Source organism: Ictidomys tridecemlineatus, chromosome 3, assembly GCF_052094955.1.
Source record: "Ictidomys tridecemlineatus isolate mIctTri1 chromosome 3, mIctTri1.hap1, whole genome shotgun sequence".
Classification (NCBI taxonomy): Eukaryota; Metazoa; Chordata; class Mammalia; order Rodentia; family Sciuridae; genus Ictidomys; species Ictidomys tridecemlineatus.
This window is the reverse complement of record NC_135479.1, coordinates 120,046,396-120,065,278: the sequence shown is the minus strand read 5'-3', so window position 1 is coordinate 120,065,278 and position 18,883 is coordinate 120,046,396. Positions and strand designations below refer to the sequence as shown.

Here is an 18,883-nt window from a genome sequence, read left to right as displayed (position 1 = left end):
GATTCAAACCAATCTACAACAACAGTTACAGCAGAGTTACAAATTTAGGCTAAATTTTATTATTCATGGAGCTTTCCAGCAGCAGAACAGATTACTTTGGGTTATACCAATCAATGGTGGGGAGTTAGGATTATGTAATTGAAGTTAATATAGATGAGGACTGAAGTCAACTGAATCCCAAGTTCTTATGTATTAATCAATTCTGTGACAAGGTATATGCTTTACTCTCTATTTACAAAAACACTGAAATCAGGCAAAAATAATCTGACTGCTCCAACATATTCCCAATTTTAAATAAAACCATGAATCAACCAATGGTGTTAGTACCTATCAGGATTAACAGTTTGTTTAACAAAAACATGTTTCATGTTCCTCTTTTCATTTGCCCACTAATCTAAAAATTGTCAGAACATCTGCTCAGTCCCAACCAGTACTCCACTTTGTAAAGTCTTACCATAAAATTCATATGACCCATGCCTAAAGTTTAATAAATAATCTTTCCTAATTTCCTCATTCAGAAAGCCTGCTAAGACACAGTATTATGGGTTTAATTGAATCCATTAAAATTTACATATTAAAGTCCAACTCAGAACATGATCACACTTAGAAAATAGCTCACTGCAGATGTAACTGTAACCTGTTAAGTTACAGTAGGTCAAATAGAAGTGGTAATTGTCCCTGATGCAATATGACTATTGTCTTTTTAAAAAGTAGATATTTGGGAGCAGAATTACACACAGAGAGAATGTAATGTGTACATGAAGTCAGAGACTGGGATCATGTATCTACATGTCAAGGAATACCAAAGGTGTTGCAAGAAAACTCACAGAATCCATGCAGGAGGCAGGGGAACTGGTTCTCTCTCACATCTCTTAGAAGGAATCAACCCTGACAACAGCCACAACAGTAGACAATGAATTTCTATTAATTTACCCTGTTTGTGGGATTTTGTTACAGTACACCTAGCAAACTACCACGTCACATTCATTCTTCAATAAGCGATAGGCCTAATAAACTTAATTTTGCTTATCAACATATTTTTAGAGATATTCTGGGTAGTCAACCTAAACGTTGGATAAAAGTTTAATTTTTCTACTTCATTAGTTGGGTATCTTATTCTCTAAAGGATAAGTTACCTCATATAAGAAACATGGAAAATATTATATAGTTTAGAAATATGTAAGTTCTTGGGTGCCTGGCCCATGGAAACACCACATTTGTGGCATTGTTGATGTGCTAAAACCCATAGACACCACAATAAGGAAAGGGAGGTGGAGATTGATGGCAATATGAGCATTACTAGCTTGTCAAGGACATTATACAGAGGATTTCTTATTATGATAGGATGGTTGAATTAGAGGGAATCCATGATCTTATGAGGGACAGTAAGCAACTCGCGTTTAATTATATTTATTTTCTAAATGGAGATCATTTTGAAACTAGATTAGTGTATGCATAACATGGATAATCTGTTGCATTCATTTTCACTTTATAATTCATCTTTGATGTCTTTAAAAGTTTGCCACACAAATAGTTTTAAATGAACTTCTTGAAGTGTTTTTATCTTATTAGCTTACTTAAAAAAATAACACTTCATAAATATTACATAGGTAAAATATCAGCCAGCCTCAAATTGAATGATCCCATAAAGATGTACGCTGGGAATTATAATTACCGCCATTTTTATTGAACTTTCAATTATTCAGTGGCAAACTCTATTAATTTAAATTATAAATATGGTTCTTATTCTCTAATGCAGTTCCTTTATTTTTGTTGCTCCTTCATTTATCTTTTAATAGACTACTCTTCTTTGTGTTTACTACCTCACTTATATAATCATTTAAAAAATATATTCATTTAACACTTACTATGTGCCAGGGACTGTGCTAAATGCAGTCCATAGTCCTTAATCTTATGATGTTTAATCTACTGAGATCTGTACATAAAAAATATCAAACTTTACTTTGTTCAAAACAATAAGACAAAACCACTACTTCATACACATGTGAAGATAACAATTCTGTTTAGTAAATAAGTATTTATATACCCTCACAAAAATAATGCAATGATTTAAAAGAAGAAAATACACATTATGAAAATTTTCTACTGCTATTATATTAACTGTACATGATTACTATCTAAATAGTATTTTATATTCACAGAGACAGGGCAGTAAAGCAATACTAACCACTAAGAAAGTGTTTTGTTTAGAATAATTCCTTCATGGACTGAATTTAAGCAATTCTTGAACAAATATAGACTGAATGCCACTTGGAGATCATATTAGGAATACTGCACAAGAATAAACATTGACAATAAAACTTTTTCTGAGATGTGGGGTAAAATCCAATTTGCCTCCCATATCCCCTAATTATGTCTCCTTTCTGTAACATTTATCAGTATTTACTAATTCTCTTGCCTGGATTCTATGATTTGATTTTCCTGATTCTTCATTTGCATATTGTTACCTTCCTATAACTATATTTTCTTTGTTCTTTTGAGTCTTTATGTTGTTCTTAGTATTACTCAATCATTTTGTTTACATAAACTCCCTGGGTGGAACTGTCTGCTTATCTGGATTCACCTATCAACTTCAGATTGATAACTCCCATATCTTTATCTCTATGCCTGATCCCTGTTCTCAGTTTATCATTTCTGTTTATCCACAAGACCCTTCAAATGCATAAATATATAATGTTCTGAACCACCGATCATGTGTTCCTTCATTGTAGCCTTCATTTCTTATCTTGAATGAGCACACATATTTTTCAAAATATGAAAATCTATATCATTCTTGACTCCAATTTCCTTTACCATCTGAACCATAGAATTACACTACGGTTGAACAATCATTTACAAGTTCTTACCTCTGGTCATAACCCAGTTATATATAACTTACAGCCAACTATGCTTCCTGTTATCTAGATGTGTACCAAATTCATCAGTATGTCATTTCACAACCAAGTCCCAACCCTATTTTTCTTCTTTAGACTTTAATCATTTCTTTTTCTCAAAACTCTTTTTGTACCATTTTTATATTGTTTCTGCTTCTTCTGCAACAGGGTATTCACCAGCTCTACCCATACTTTTAATATCTCTGCTTTTTTTATTTATGCTATTTCTTATTCTGCCTAGAATAGTCTTTCATCTCTCATCTGTTTACCAGACTTCACCAGATTTTTTTCCCTGATCCTCAAGATCAAGCAAACAAACAAAAAACCCATACAAAATTATTCTGTAAGGAGGAAGAAGTGACTCTAATGGTGAATGTGTTTGATATTTACCATTCTGATCAAGAATTACTTTTCTATGTAGCCAAGAATTATAGTTGGTTAAAAAATTTCAATTACTAAAAATAAGCCTCTACATATTGCATTCTATGTGAAATTTTGCTTTTTAATTGTGGCAGGTGACAGGAATTAGGGGTAAAGTATTTGTTGAGTGAAACAGTGATTTTTTTTTTTCAGGTTGCATTGACAATAGCATTTACCAATGCATATGTGGTGGATAAATTTAAGATATATGCTGGGAAACAAAAAATTTAGAAAGAAGGATATTGCATTAATATAGTGAGAAAGAACATGAGACTAAAACCAAAGAGTGATGTTAGAGAAAGAGATGAGGAGATAGGTTTGGTAAATGTTTAATAACTGAAATTAGCAATATTGGAAAATAATTGGATGCAGAAATCTTAAAAATAAGTCAAAATTTCAAGTGTTTCTAGATTTGATAGTTTGAGTAGTTAGAAATTTGTTTATTTAGAAATTATAGAAATACCTGAGGGGTTGGGGTAGAAAAGTCATCTAATTTTAAACATTGAAGGTAAGATGTTTGTGAGATATTCCAAAAAGTCATCTAAATGTGAATAACAATAGTGGTCTGAAGTTCAGACCAAATTCTGGATTTGAGACATAAAGATAACTTTTGAAATATGTACATGGTAGCTAAAATGTAACAGCGTAGAACACGTTTTGAGTAATTAGAAAAAATACTCTGAATAACACCAATGTTTAAGAGGTATGAGGATAAAGTATAATTTGTTGAAAATATTATTGATGAAATATCAGAGAAGTGTATAGAGAACATGCATATTTGATGTCATGGAAGGTAGACAAGTAGATAATGTCTCTGAATGAAAAACTGATACAGTAGAGGAAGTAAATTAAGATGAAGAAGAAAAATATGTGTTGGAGGTGGAATTTCAGAGGTCCCTGGACTTCTGTCAGAGAGGTCTCTGAGGAGTTCTAATAGGTGAAAGAGACAGAAGGCAATTTGTTGCAGACAAAATGTAAGGAGAAGTAGACATCAACACCAAATCACATTTCTCTAAAAAAAAAAAACAGATCATCTTGAGAAGTTAGAAAAATAAATCATTGGCTAAATTAAAAGAGTTAAAGAATCAAGGTAGGAAAAGTGTATTCATTGTATTTTAGATAGAACCGGCATGGGTGTATTTGTAATGTAATAGAAAGTACCCAAAAGACAAGTAGAGATTTTTTTAAAGAAGAAAATTTGAGGGAATTCATAGATAATGAACTTGAGGAAAGAAAATAATGTTACCTAGAAAACAGAATTGTAAGTATATGATGAATGGAGAACAAATACATTGTAGGATTTAAATATAATAGGAGACAGTATTAGTACATACACAGAAGAAAAGAATAGAAAAACTTGAAGTTATTTTTAATTAAGTTTTAGCCTCAATTGAGACAGATAAACATCAACTCGCCATTAAAAAATAAATATATTATTTTGCATATTTTTCAGAAATGATCACTTAACATTGTTTGTTCACATAAGCTGAGTCGAGACACTAGGCAAAACCATTCTAAACATCCCTAGTCTTTGGTCAACCCTCAGTAGGTACAGCTTGAGATGAACAGGATAATTGTATTGCTTCTATATCACAGCCCCAGGTCATGTGTTCCACATGCATCACCTAATTTAATCTACATGCATACTTTTAGGTAGGAGCTATTATTACCCCCCCAACACACACACTTTTACAAATGAGAACAAACATGTTTCAGGCACTTGCCCAAGATGATACCATAAATCAGTAACAAAGCCAGTTTATCTGACCTCATAGCTCACCCTTACATCCCCACACCAACACCCTCCCTACTGCCCAAGTTTCTCATAGACCATGATTCTGTGTATTTAGTTAACAGAGAAGATTTGCCTACCTTCTGTTCTAATTTCCTTAAAACCTTCATCTATTCTCCATAAGCAGCATAAGCAGAAGGTACAATTTAAAGGATATGATCAAAGACTCCCTGCTTATTCTAAATAAAATTGTTATCCAAAAAGCCCCAAGTGTGCGTCCCTCATTGCAATAGTCTTCTCTCTGAAATCAGAGAACATACGCATCAATACTTAAATTTAATATGTGAAATTAAAGCACTTGCAGCCTTTGAATGGCACTGACAGTCATAATGTGCTAGACTGAGAGGAAGGTAATTACAGTCATAATTTTTGAAACATAACATTCTCATCACTATTAAAAGTAAAAAAAAAAAAAAGACCTGAGATAATGTGGAATTTAAATAGAAGTGTAACCATCCAAGGGTCAAATGTGGAACAATATTAGCACATTATTTTCTGAACACACTCATTTTTATATTTCAATTATTTTTTTCAGGTTCTAAGAAACTCTGTTCTATAGGCTTTATGGAAAATAGTCAAAGTACCTTTATAGTTCTATTCATATTGATTTAGTATCCTAATTTCAGACCTAGAAAGACATTAAAACTTTTAATTCAACCAAATATACACAGTAAAGCATGGAATATTCAAATAATTGAATGATTTTATGAAGTCATGAAACTGTTGTAGGAAAGTGAACACTAAAATTTGGCTAAAGTATATGTGTGTGTGTGTGCGCGTGCATGCGTGTGCGTGTGTATGTGTGTGTGTGTGTGTGTGTGTGTGTGTGTTGGTATGTTTATGCTTTTCTAAAATATTTTGCCATTTCTTTTAAGGTAACTTGAGATGGGGAAAATAAATGTAAGCCTTACAATGTGAATCATTCCAATGAACCCACATGTATTTTTGGTATTAAAGTCCCATATGCTGACCAAATATTTCCTTAGGATACAGTCTTCTTATTTTAGACTACTTTAAACTAATCTCCCTTATATTTATTGCCTTGTTTCATATCTTAATCATTATCTTAGCCATTACACATATCATGTGTTGTTATTATAATATTTTTTAACAGTATACTTTCTAGGCAGATGAGATGTTGGGAAAGCTAAGGGATAACTACAAGGAAAACATTAAAGATGCTCTCAGAAACATTTTCTAATAAATACCTTCAGGTTAGTATTTTAATGGTAAATAATTTAAGATTGAGCGATATTGTCAAACCATTATGTTTTCTTAACAAGTATTTATTATTTCATATACATTAAAAAAACAAATTGTCTGGTATTTTTTAATGTTGCCATGTCTGTGCTGCTTTTATAAATGGAAGACTGGACCTGGCATAAAGATAAGGCAGATGAGGAGACACTCTGGAAAAGTGAACCCATAATAACAAAAGAACAGATGTAGAATATGTTCAAAGTCCTCTTTACCAGACTCACAACTTCGAAGATCTCATAATATTAACTCAATGAAGAATTATTAGCTCTATAAATCAATCCTAAAGGGATAACTCATCTCTTCCAATATCCTAACCTGGAAACTTTCTTGAGAACACTCCTGTAATTTTTATTTTCTTGTTTCAGCCAAAGTGGGCACTTGACACTGTGTATGTGTTCACATCAGGAAAAAAAGAAAATTATGTTAATATTCATTGTTGTTTTTTCCCTATTTTTGGTATTAAAGTCCTATATGACTTTACTAAGGATTCTTTGGAGCTATATTCTTTAGTTTATGCCTCGAAAACAAACAAAATCTCCACCAGTGTATAAGATAGAATAAAGTTTGAGAAATCTACTGTCAATCACTCCTTGACTGCCTGTAATATCCTTGCTGTCTACCTACCACCAAGGGCATTCAACACCTGGAGGTTTGAGAAGACAAACTTTTCTGGCCCTTCCAGATTCTGATGGCTTCAAGCATTCCTTCTTTGTGCTTGAATAACTCATGGTTCTGCCTTGGTGATCATGTTTCCTTTTCCACCATCTGTCTTCTCTTCTAATAGAACACTTGTCACTGGATAGGGGCCCATTCAAGTAGTTCAAGATTATCTTATCTCAAGATCCCTAATTTAATTTCACCTGCTCAGAGTCTTTTAACAAATACGGTCACATTCACAGGTTTCTGGGTACAGATTCTTGGGATCAGCAGTACAATCCCACATCTTCAATGTATTAGAGCATGGGAAAGTTCTTTCTGACAGCAAACTGCAAGATTTCAATTCCAATCCAGACATTTTCTTGCTTCTCTTTTTGGGAATAGATATAAAATAGAAGACTTGTAAATTTCTAAAAATCCTGGAGATAAGGCGAACTTAATTTTTATTTTCTTGTTTCAGCCAAAGAAGAGGTAATCTTCTTTGAGGTAATTCCGATCTACTGTTCCAAGTAGTTATGGAATATCTACAAATTTTTTTAAAATTCTAGATTTGAATGATGGTCACATGAGTATACAATGTCAAAGCATATTTAAGATTTCTGCATTTTATTATGTATAAATTATATCTCAAAGGAAAATAATCTTTCTATGGAGCTATCATGTCAAAAAATCTTTCTTACCCTCTAATATTTCATATAAATTATCTAATATGTTGTTATATTTTGTTATAAAATTGTCCTTAATATCCTCTTACTACCCATTTCATAAGATCTAGTTTGCATCTCCATCTCATTCTACTATGGGTAATTTTTTCCCTCTCTCCTATCAACTATTTAAGTTAACTGAAATCTTGGCTGTTATTCTGTTAATCCTATAATTTCTTATGAATGCGTTCAGTGTTTTAAAGCCTTCCATGTTCCTTTAATATTTACTTTTTGATAGCACAACCATTTAAGATTAGTAAAGTTCTGTGACTACTGTCATTTTCTAGGTGAATAGACTGAGATTCAGAAATATTTTTTTCCCAGATTTTGCTGGTCACTGGTGGATTCTGAATCTTCAACTCTCATCTGATGCTACTCAAATTTCACATCCCTGTATCTCAAATGCCTAAACGAAGCCAAATTGGCAATGATTACTAGATAATCCTGATGATATTACAGAAATCAAAAGAAAAATAAAGAGCTCAGGCTTGTTAAACTAAGCTAGACGCAACAAAGTTCCTTTTAAGATGTAAAGATCCATGATAAAGTTCTCCACATCAATGAGAGATTTTTGGGCTGTGTTCTCTGAATGATCAGAGTTGGAGACAAAGTATTAAAGTCCCTTTAAGTATTTCTTGATATTTTTAAGACTTAGCTAAGTGGGCATTAGATTTAAATGATGTTTTACTATTGAAATCACTGCCGTCTTACTATTCACAAGAATGGGGTGGGGGGGGGTTCAGTCCAAATAAATAACATTTTCTTAATTTGTACAAGTATTAACATGTAATATCAAAAAATTTCAAGCATCTATAAAAACTCATATATTCATATATAATACATTTATTAATTCTCTTGAAACAACAAATTAAAATGAAAGCCTTAAAGTTTGGCATCTACCATTAATAGTAGGAGACTATAGCAACATCAAGAAGTTTCTTTTGAGAGAATGAGATCAAAAATAGTGATTATACAGCTCTCACTTACTAAATGCCTAATATGAACTGCACTGTCAGGCAGTGAATACTTCTATATTCTGCATGGTAAGGATTTTCTGAGAAAACTTTATTAAAACCTGGATTAAAGGATAAGCTTTAGAAGTTAAATGATGACTGAATAGTGATAGAAAACCAGAGAGATTTACCTCCCTGTAGGTATGTGTTTCCATTTCAAAGGGGCTAAAACCCAGAACAAACACAGCATTCCATCCCATACATAACACTCATGACTTCCACTATATCCAGAGGGTAAGAAGTTTAGAACTTTTCCTTCTTTCCCTTGTTCATCTCCTTCTCTCAGGAAGGGAGAAGGTGACGTGCATAAAAATTCTCATTTTCATATTTTCAGGGTTCCTATACTGTGTTACATACAGCATGCATATTTGTCTGTCTCTTACTGCCTCATCCCAGAATGGGGAAAAGAATGGGAAAAAAAGAAACCAATATGGTTGCTATAAGTAATAATTTTAAATATTGTTGTATAGAATTCATGTTAAAATTTGGGATAATATATATAGAGAGATTATAACCCACATCAGCACTAAATGTTTTAATAACAATAACAATAAAGTGAATGTTAATGAACATGAACAAATAAATAAGTATATAAATATTGAGTAAATATGAGACTTTAAAATACAAGTTTAATCAAATGTTTGTTTTAAATTTATATTTGCTTATAATGAAATATTATTATTTAAGCAATAAATGTACAATGCATCATATTTATAATAAATATACAATAACCCTTCCATGATAAATGAATAACAATATATAATATGATATATTATACTATATATACTATATGTTATATACTATAATAAATAACAAATATTTAATATTAATGAATATTATTGAATGTTTACCAATACTTATTGAATATTTGGCATGTGGCAAGTGACTTAAATTCTCTGTGCCTCAGTTCTCTCATCTGTAGAATTAATAAAATAATTTTACCTCCCAGGATATCATCATACAAACTTAATGTGCTAATACACGTAAAACTTTTAAAATCATGTCTAGAACTGTCAATCCATATAATAGCATTAACATTAAGGTACTATTTTCTCCAATTTGCAAAGGAAGGTAACAGGCTAAGAAGGATGTCGGTGTTTGCTTAAGGAACTACATTTATTGATCCATCAGGATTCACTCACTGTCATTTAAGTAAAATGCTAGTGGAAAAAGTTAGTGTTGTAGTCTAGTCCAAGACAAAACAAGAAATGCAGAAAATTAATTTTTTTTCATAAAACTAAATATATTAAATCAAAGAGCTGCCATTTTCCTGAAGTTGTATTTTCATCTTTTGATATTAAAATATTTATTTTTTCTCTTCTAAAAAAACTTGAGAGTAGATTGCAGTCTTTGTTTTTTATTTGTTTTCTCTTAATGCCTTTACATGGTAAATTTAGATTTAATACTTTAGGTCAGTCTGAGCATTTTGATTTTCTAATTCAATTTTCCTGAAAGATGAAAATCTGAGAAGCACTTTTAAATCCTTTAGTATCTTGCATCACGCCAGTTTTAGAGGTTAAAAAAAATTGCTTTTTGGTGAATTTATTCAATATTTTCATGGTTGCATACCTTGGGTCAGGACTGAAACTTTAACCTTGGTCATTTGAGTCTTACAGAGGTCCTTACACTTACAACCCTACATCCAACTACACAATTCTACACCTTCAGTAGGAGATGGCTTTAGAAGGTTAGTAGGCAATTTCATGACTCCATAACATTAAAAATAAACAAAACACTTAACGGGAACACTTTTCTACAGAAGTAATAGCTACATGGCAAAATGTCAAGATAATATAGACTTTCTGATTGGTAGGAAGGCTTAACAGAGTTTTCAATATATATGCTAAATACTACTTAGCAGGAGGTCATAAGCACTCCCAATGTTTAAATATAATTTATTGTGAAAGATGTCTTATAATTTAAGCTTGAGTTTATAAACATATGTAAGCCAAGTATCATTTTAAAATAAGTATTAATTATCTTGATTGTTTCAGATTCTGCAAGCCAATTTTGTGTTAGTAGAATATTGGGGGGAAAGTAGGGGTATTATATGCCACTTGAAAATCACTGATGTGCAAAAGAAATATACCTGTCTATAGATAGTCCATGAAATAAGGAACTATCTATAGATAAAACATACTTTATGCATCACGAATAGTATCTAATATTAATGAAACACATTGCAAATATAGCTCAATCTGTATAAAATCCTTAATAAAGTAAATACATTATTATACTCACTTTATGAATAAATAATTTGAGGCACATTCATTTTATATATCTTGCCTAAGCATTAAATATGGAGAAAGAATCCAGACAGTATAGGTGTTCTTAACCATTATAAAATACATTGTCTAGAAAATGCAGCATATAGATCATAATACTGTAAATACTTATATGCTTTCAAGAATGATGGTAGGTGAGAAAAAAATGAAATCTACATTCACTTCCTATAATTTTCTTATATGAATAAAAATCACAACTGTATAATACTGTCATTTAAAAATCTTTTCTTGCCCTTGTTTTATCTTAGCCTTGAAACTTATCTCTTCTTTACTAACTTTAAATCCATGCAGTATTTTATCATATTTCAGTATGAAAAACAGAATGTATGAAACTAAAATTCCTCAAAATATTGCAGACCCTTACAGTAAAGGCTGAGTTAAAGCAATAATGATTCTATCTCTATTTTCACATGAAGTTTCAATGACTGTGAAGTGAAGGAGGTAGTCCCATAACTCCAAGTCATTAAATGGTTAGTTGAGTACTCTTTTCTTCAACTTGTCTCCTTTTGGGAGGGAGAAAGATGTTCTCCTAAGTATCAGATACACTAATAGATGATTCTAGGATTATTTAACCATCAATCAGCTGGTTCCTGGAGGATCCTGGAGGTCAGACCCAGAGTAGATGAGAGAAAGGCCTGTAGGGCCTCAGAGCAGCAGCTACTTACCATTTTTAGTAATGCATTTTATTATAACGGGTTCAACTCTACTGCTAAATATTTGTTACATACAGGTTCGAGGCACTGCACCCCATGGCATAGTGACACAATTAGCATTTTATGTTGTTGAGGGCCATAGCCAAGTTGGGATGACACATGACATTTTTGCCAGAAGTAGGGGTTAAGAGGTGATGCCAGCGAGTTCTCCCTGAGTTCCCCTTGAGTTCCAGTTGAGCTCAATGGGGATTCCTGAAGAGTTCGCATTGGCTGGGGAAGTGCTGGAGGAGGGATTTCCGATGTGTGGTTCCAGGAGGAGCCACGTGGCGTTGGGGAGAGTTCCCGGGGAGCGTGTGTGGAGTGTGCTGGTGAAGTTCAGAAATAAAGTTTGTTCCTGCTTCAGTGGCTCGTGATTTGTGCCCAGCCAGACTGCGGCATTATGTATCACTTAGAATGTAGAAGTTACACAAATAAGTTGCAAGGTAGGAAAAGAAAAACTGTTATTCTCAGATCTTATGGGGGGCAGAAGTTTCCTCAATAATGAAGACTCCATACTTATTGTGCTCTTTTGTACAATCTGGTCTCTGGTAAGGTCTCAAGTCAAATTAACTGCAGCATTTCTCTGAGGTCAGAGCCTGTTAGCCTCCTGAAAAGCTTTCTATAGAACAGTCAGGCAGTGCTTTTCTCAGGGCTGTACTTAATCAACTGTGAAAAAATTGAGGGATTTGAAGGTCTTAAAGTTAAGGGCAAAAGAATCTAAACATCAGTTTAAGAAGAAACAAATGCATTATTCAAATCCTGGAAGACATATTTAGCTTTTCAAAGTCCTTTGGCTAGAAATAGGAAGACATTAGCTTTATAGGATTGACCTCCTTTTACATAATCTGGGTGAAAACAACCAGGGAAATTAAAGCTGAAACAGTAGTCTATCAAAATTTTACCATTCATCCTATTATTATTAGCATCATCTTAAAATTTTTTGTCAAATACTAAATTCAGTATAGATACTAGCTGTGGGGAATTCAGAGAAATGATTCTGGAAATGACTGGTTACTGAAATCCCTCTTAACCCTCCTTCCCCTTCTCATGGAGCCGACCCTGACTGTTATTTCATTTAGCTACCTATGAATGACTTCATATTAATGCTGTCAGATATCCCTGGGCAAATTATGTATTTCTATTATAGCTATTACTAATTAAAAGCTAAGTGAAAGTCTTTATTTTTCTATGTATCTCAGGGACGACAGGTAGATTTAATTTTAAAGACTAAGAATGATTTCTTGAATATCTTGAGTTTGGAGCAATGTTTTCCTTTGGCTAAATGCATTCATTTTAGTCATTCATTCCATTTACTTGTTTGGAAATCAATGAAGACACCAAATTAATTCTGCAATTCACTAAAGCAAAAATCCCACTTAATTGAATAAATAGGTATTAAAGAAACGCACTGCTATCTTCGTCCCAGTAGATAAAGCACGTGTGGTTACATTTGTCTCTAAGGACTCTATGTAGCTCCACTTGGAAGAGCAAGCCAACCTCCAATAGAACAGACTATTTCCTCTGTGAATTAAAATATAAAGAAAGAAAATATGCTTTTAGTTGACTTCTGATACTATCTTTCCTTAATTTTCACTTGAAAATAATCAGTTATCTCCATGTTCCCGAATGTCCTCATTTAATGACAGTGAAATTAAAAAGACATTGACGTTCTCCTTTTCTAACAATGGGTCACTTCTGATTAAACTTCGATTGAACATTAAACTTTCAGACTTAAAACAAATTGCCTTCTTTTTCTTTTTAATTTGGACCCGATTTTCTGCTGCCCTCGGGTCTCTCAATGGTAATTAATTGATTTATGAATCAATTGAAGGGAAATTTCAGGTTGGAAAAAGAAAAGCCATTGTTTTAAAAAAAATTTATGACCAACATTTTACAAATGACTCATTTCTCTTTCAAGTAATGCAGTTATAATTCAGCAAATTTTACATTTTTAAGGTATTTTCAGAAAAGTTGAGTGTTTGCATTTAATTTCATTTGAGATTATTTATTTGCATTTGGAGTAGATTCTTGATCAAGATTCTCATCCCATTATAAAATGACTAAGTTATCCTGGTATAATTGGATAGATAGAGGGCAGTGAAGCCCATCAAACTGCTCAATGCAGGCAGGATGGGATGCTAAGTTCAATGGGAATTTGGGACCGGGAGTTTGAATTCTGACTCCCATTACTCTCCATTAGAGAACAATCAGAAATGTTAGCTCTCTGACACTCAGTTTCAGATGAGTGACATTGGAGTTTTAACACTGCATCCTTAGAGTAATATTGAGTATTGGTATATCTATATACTTGTAAAATATTATGTTTTAGTAATATCAGTAATAATAATAGTCAAATAGCATTATTAAGTATTATCAAATAAGATGACAGATAAGAAAACTACTTAGGTAGCTAGTACATGATAGCTATTAAACAAATGCTGAAACCAATTATATTAATGGGTCTTATTAAACTCTATAATCCCAGAATTAATATTAGTTCAGATATATTAACAAATATGCTTTTATTCAAATAGATTATCTTTGAGTATTGGAATCACATGTGATCAGAAATTCTGCATGAATTGGAAAATGGTGGCTTTTTTATTTCGCAAATGCCCAGAATATTTTAGAGTATATTTTATAGAATTATTTGAGAATTAAAAATTCAAAATAGTAACTAGTTAATTGTAAAACCAGTGAGGAGGAAGATGAGGGCTTAAAATCTGGTGTCTAAAGTGTTATAGCCATCAGCATGGCTAAGGGATATTTCTTAAGTCTTGTCATCCTTTCTCACCTCATCTATAGTAGTTCAAGAAGTGTTTTTTTAAGCTACAGGTCAGTACTTGCACATGTTCAAAAAAGATCAAAACTCAACCAATGAACTTGCATAGCAGACAAACAAGAGAGTCACAAAGATAAAAATGCACAGAATTGTGCATAAATGTGTTTAAGAGTGACAAAGAGAGAAAATCAATTTACTTAAGCACATAGCCTATTTAAGCATGTGTGTGTGTGTGTGTGTGTGTGTGTGTGTCTATGTGTGTGTGTGTTTAGGAATAGATTTGATACTACTAACAAAGACATTAACTGTCTTTACCACTAAAAGTACGCATTGCATAAATACGTGCATGGCTGTTCATGAGTGTATGAAACATGTATGTTAACTTATGTATTTTAACTTAGAATGAAGTTAACATAGTGGCATGCCCTGCATGCTAATCCCATATGCTGAGTTGGGCATCAGAACCAACCACCTTCTGTATTCTCAGAAGAGAAATACATCTCAGTTTAATTTCAGAAGATAACATTTAGTGAAATGAAAAGTATATATTTCAAGCAAAGGAAAAAGTAGAAACAATAATAGAAAATGAATACCTTGCCCCAAAGCTGATACTCTTTGAGGTTTGTTGGCTAAAATGTATAAGCTGGGCACTGGCAAGAGCATGAGACAATGGGAGATCACTGAAAATCTTAGTGAAATGCCAAGGAATTTGGACTTCATTTTGAAGGTAATCAAGAGATATCATTAAGATTTTAAACAGAGGGCTGGGGATGTGGCTCAAGTGTTAGCGCGCTCCCTGGCATGCATGCAGCCGGGGTTCGATCCTTAGCACCACATACAAAGATGTTGTGTCCGCCGAAAACTAAAAAAGTAAATGTTAAAAAAATTCTCACTCTCTCTCTCACTCTCTCTCTCTCTCTCTCTCTCTCTCTCTCTCAAAAAAAAAAAAAAGAGTGAGTAAGCTTGATCTCACTGTATCGATGGCATGTCAGTTCTGATGTTCAATGTTTTTAGATACTAAAAATAGTTATAGTACTATACATGAATCTTTTTTTTTCAAAATTGTGCATATAAATTCACTCTAAAATATCACAAAAACTGATAGCTGCATATATGTCTCTCACTTTTATAAATTATGTCCTGGCTACAATATGATTACAAGATGAAAAATAACATTATCTTTTATAGTTTTTTTGGGACATATGCCAGAAAAGATATATGTTAAAGAATATGGAGCCATAAAGGAAGCCATACTTGATTTAAAAGTGGTCAAGTTGTCATTGTGGAGAAAAGAAATCTACTACAGAATTCATCAGATAATTTTTTTTACAAAATAAAGCTCTTTTCTCATGTTAGCCAGATGGCGGTAACAAAATTTTATTTATATAGTTGTATCTGCTAATGTCCAAAACATGTAATTTACTTGAACAATGATTATTTTATTCTTCCTCCATATAATTATCTGTCTTCTATAATGACATGTCATCAGATTGTGTATCGTTTGCAGAACAATTCTCATTTCCTAATTTAGTATAAAAGCTGGTAAAAATCTGCCTTCACTGGGTGTTCTATGTTTTCCTGTTTTTAAATTAAATGAAATAATGTGTGTTAAGTCCTTATTACATTAAATGGATAACAGTAAAATCTTAACAAATGAAAGCTTAATACCAGTTTCTAGAAATGATTTTCAACTCCCTACCTTAAATTTAGGATTAGTATCTCAGGGATGGTAACAATATTGGGAACTAGTGAATCCTTCTTAATATGTTTCAAGAAACCGTTGTATAAAGAAGGCGACTGATTGACCCAGTCCAGAGAATTAGCAAGAGATGAGACTCTGGGGCCCTGTAAACAGGCCAACACTTGTTCTAGTCACCATGCTGTTGAATAGATAAAGCTTACAAAACAGCCCAACAAAACTATCAGTCATTTACAAAACAAAAATGACCTATTACTAGTAGTTCCTGGGAGGGAAATATGGAAGTTAAGGAATCAAAAAGTAAATCAACTTCTTTTTTTGTCTATTGCTGAGTTCATAAACTTTAAACAGACCTAAAATATTCCTAAAGATTGTAAATATTTTACTTCACTACATCCAGTGTTTAAGACTAGACTTTGGGTTTTTTTGGTTTCTACTGGCTAGCTCAGGTGAATTGTGACAATGAAGTCAAAGTTCAATTTTCATGTAGACTAATAGGCCTATCGCTGTAAACATCTCCTTTTTAGGTACCTGTTTCCATTCTAGCTAGTGATCTTGAAACTATACATGTTATCCAGAAGAAAAATTGTCTCAACATAGAAAAATGCGGAGTACAAGCAATCATCACAGCTAGAAAAAATAAGTCACATGGGGCCTTGGATCAATGAAATTATAGTTTTAGATGTATATATTATGGAGATGGCAGGAGGTAGTGGCTCCGTTCAGTGTTTATTTTGTTTTATAAATATTTTAGAATGAACAATAGTCAATGATATAAACAAAATCTAAGCTAGGCATAGTGGCAAAATGGTAGCATCTGCTATTTATATTACGATGTCATTCTGGAAGCAAATTATACTTTGCAGAGCACAGACACTTGGTAAACCTGTGGTGGGGGGAAAAAGATTATCATAGTTTCCCTGAATTTAGTTCATTTTAAATCTACAATATTATTAAATCAACCTATGTTTAAAAGGCTTGTTTCCCAAATTTCACACCCCTACACAACTGCTATAAAACTGTTTAAAGAATGGTCTCATTTTGCATGCAAGGTATATGCCAAAGTCTGGGGAAGCATGAAGGAGAAAGAAACACTGGGAGAGAAGATAAAAAGAAAAATGAAACAAAAAATACTCCTGTGTCTGCCCTGCAGGCTATCTATAGAATGACTTCCTCTTCCAATAAATAAAGCATTGGGTATGGGATTCATTTTTGCAGATGAACTGTTTTGTTGTAAATTATATTTTCTGAAATTTTAAAAAAGTGTACATTTAGGAAAATGAAACAGGTTCATCTTATTTAAAAGATTAAAAGAAGAAAAATATTTTAATATGTAGCATATTTTCAGTAAATTAATCCATAAGCACATAATCTGAAGTTGGAAAATATAACTTTCATTAAATGCAAGATAAATACGTATGTGCAGGACATGCTGTTTAGGTGATATCACATTCCAGCAGCTTTTGGTAATCAAAAGATAGAATTGTGAACCAGGCTTTGCCACTGACATGGGGAAATAGGAAAGTCCTTAACGTGTTGCACGTGAGTTTACAGTTAGTGTGTGATATTCTAAATTGCTCGGATTTTATATTAGGTATATTCTGTATGGGCGCTTTATTTTCCCACGTTACCAGCTTTTCTGAATCTGACCAATTGTTTCTCAAGCTGTGCATTAAAATCACCTGGAGAGCTATAAAAACCATTGATGCCTGGGCCTCATCCAGAACAATTAAATTAGAATCATAAGATTGACTTCAACAGATACCTTTTAACAAAATCCCTGTTACTGGGAGTTAACTGCTTCCCTGTTTTTGAGGTATGGTTGAGAAGAAAGCATTATCGTGAGTTTTGAAAACATGCTAATTTATAACCAGTTTGAACTACATGGTAGCTGTTATCTGATTTTATAACATTGCAAAGAATGTTTCCCTACCCTTGGAAATAAATATAAGGCAAAAACTAGCAAATAATACATTGAACCCTTATGCCACCTTTTTCCCCTATCACTCTATTGCCTTTGTCAACAAAAGAGATGATTTCTATTTAAAGTATATATGAGTATCTATCAAGGATTACACAAATATGGTAATAATTTTATGTAATTAGGAAAATTGGACCTCATATTATGAGTTACAATTTTCAACAAAAACACACCTTAAGTTAGCCAGTGGAGGGGGGGTGGGAGTCTAATTATACATTAAATGTATATTATTATTATCTATGTAAAGTACTGAGAAAAATATAAATTTAATTAACAAATATGGAGTTATAAATGAATTGTTTTTATACTATTGTCTGTTTTCTATTTTTCCAACAATGTTCATGTATCGTGTTTACTAATACAAATACTTGAATTGAAAATAAAAAAAATACATGTTGAACTTCAGTGGAACTTTCATCTGAAAATTATTTGGCTTTAAAACCCAAATTTTCCTCATGTTGAAAAAAGAAGGCAAACTTCACAGTACACCTGCTTCCTGTACTCCACGTATTTATATATTCATTGAGTGAACGGCAATTCAATAGCTTTTGTGGTCTTCTCTTTCCTCACCATTTGGTATGGCATAAAAGACATTAAAAAAAAAAAACAACATAAGCAGCTCAATTGCTTGTTACATTTTATGTTAAGGCCAAAATCGCCATGGACAAGCAGAAGTGCTGCTGGAATTCAGGCTTCCCTGCCCA

The 18,883-nt window shown here is 32.6% G+C and overlaps 1 protein-coding gene across 4 annotated transcripts in view; it reads right to left on the bottom strand.

Annotated features, from left to right (window-relative positions):
• Positions 1-18,883, bottom strand: part of Naaladl2 (N-acetylated alpha-linked acidic dipeptidase like 2) — a 1,184,425-nt gene that overhangs the window by 154,667 nt on the left and 1,010,875 nt on the right. The window lies entirely within an intron of this gene.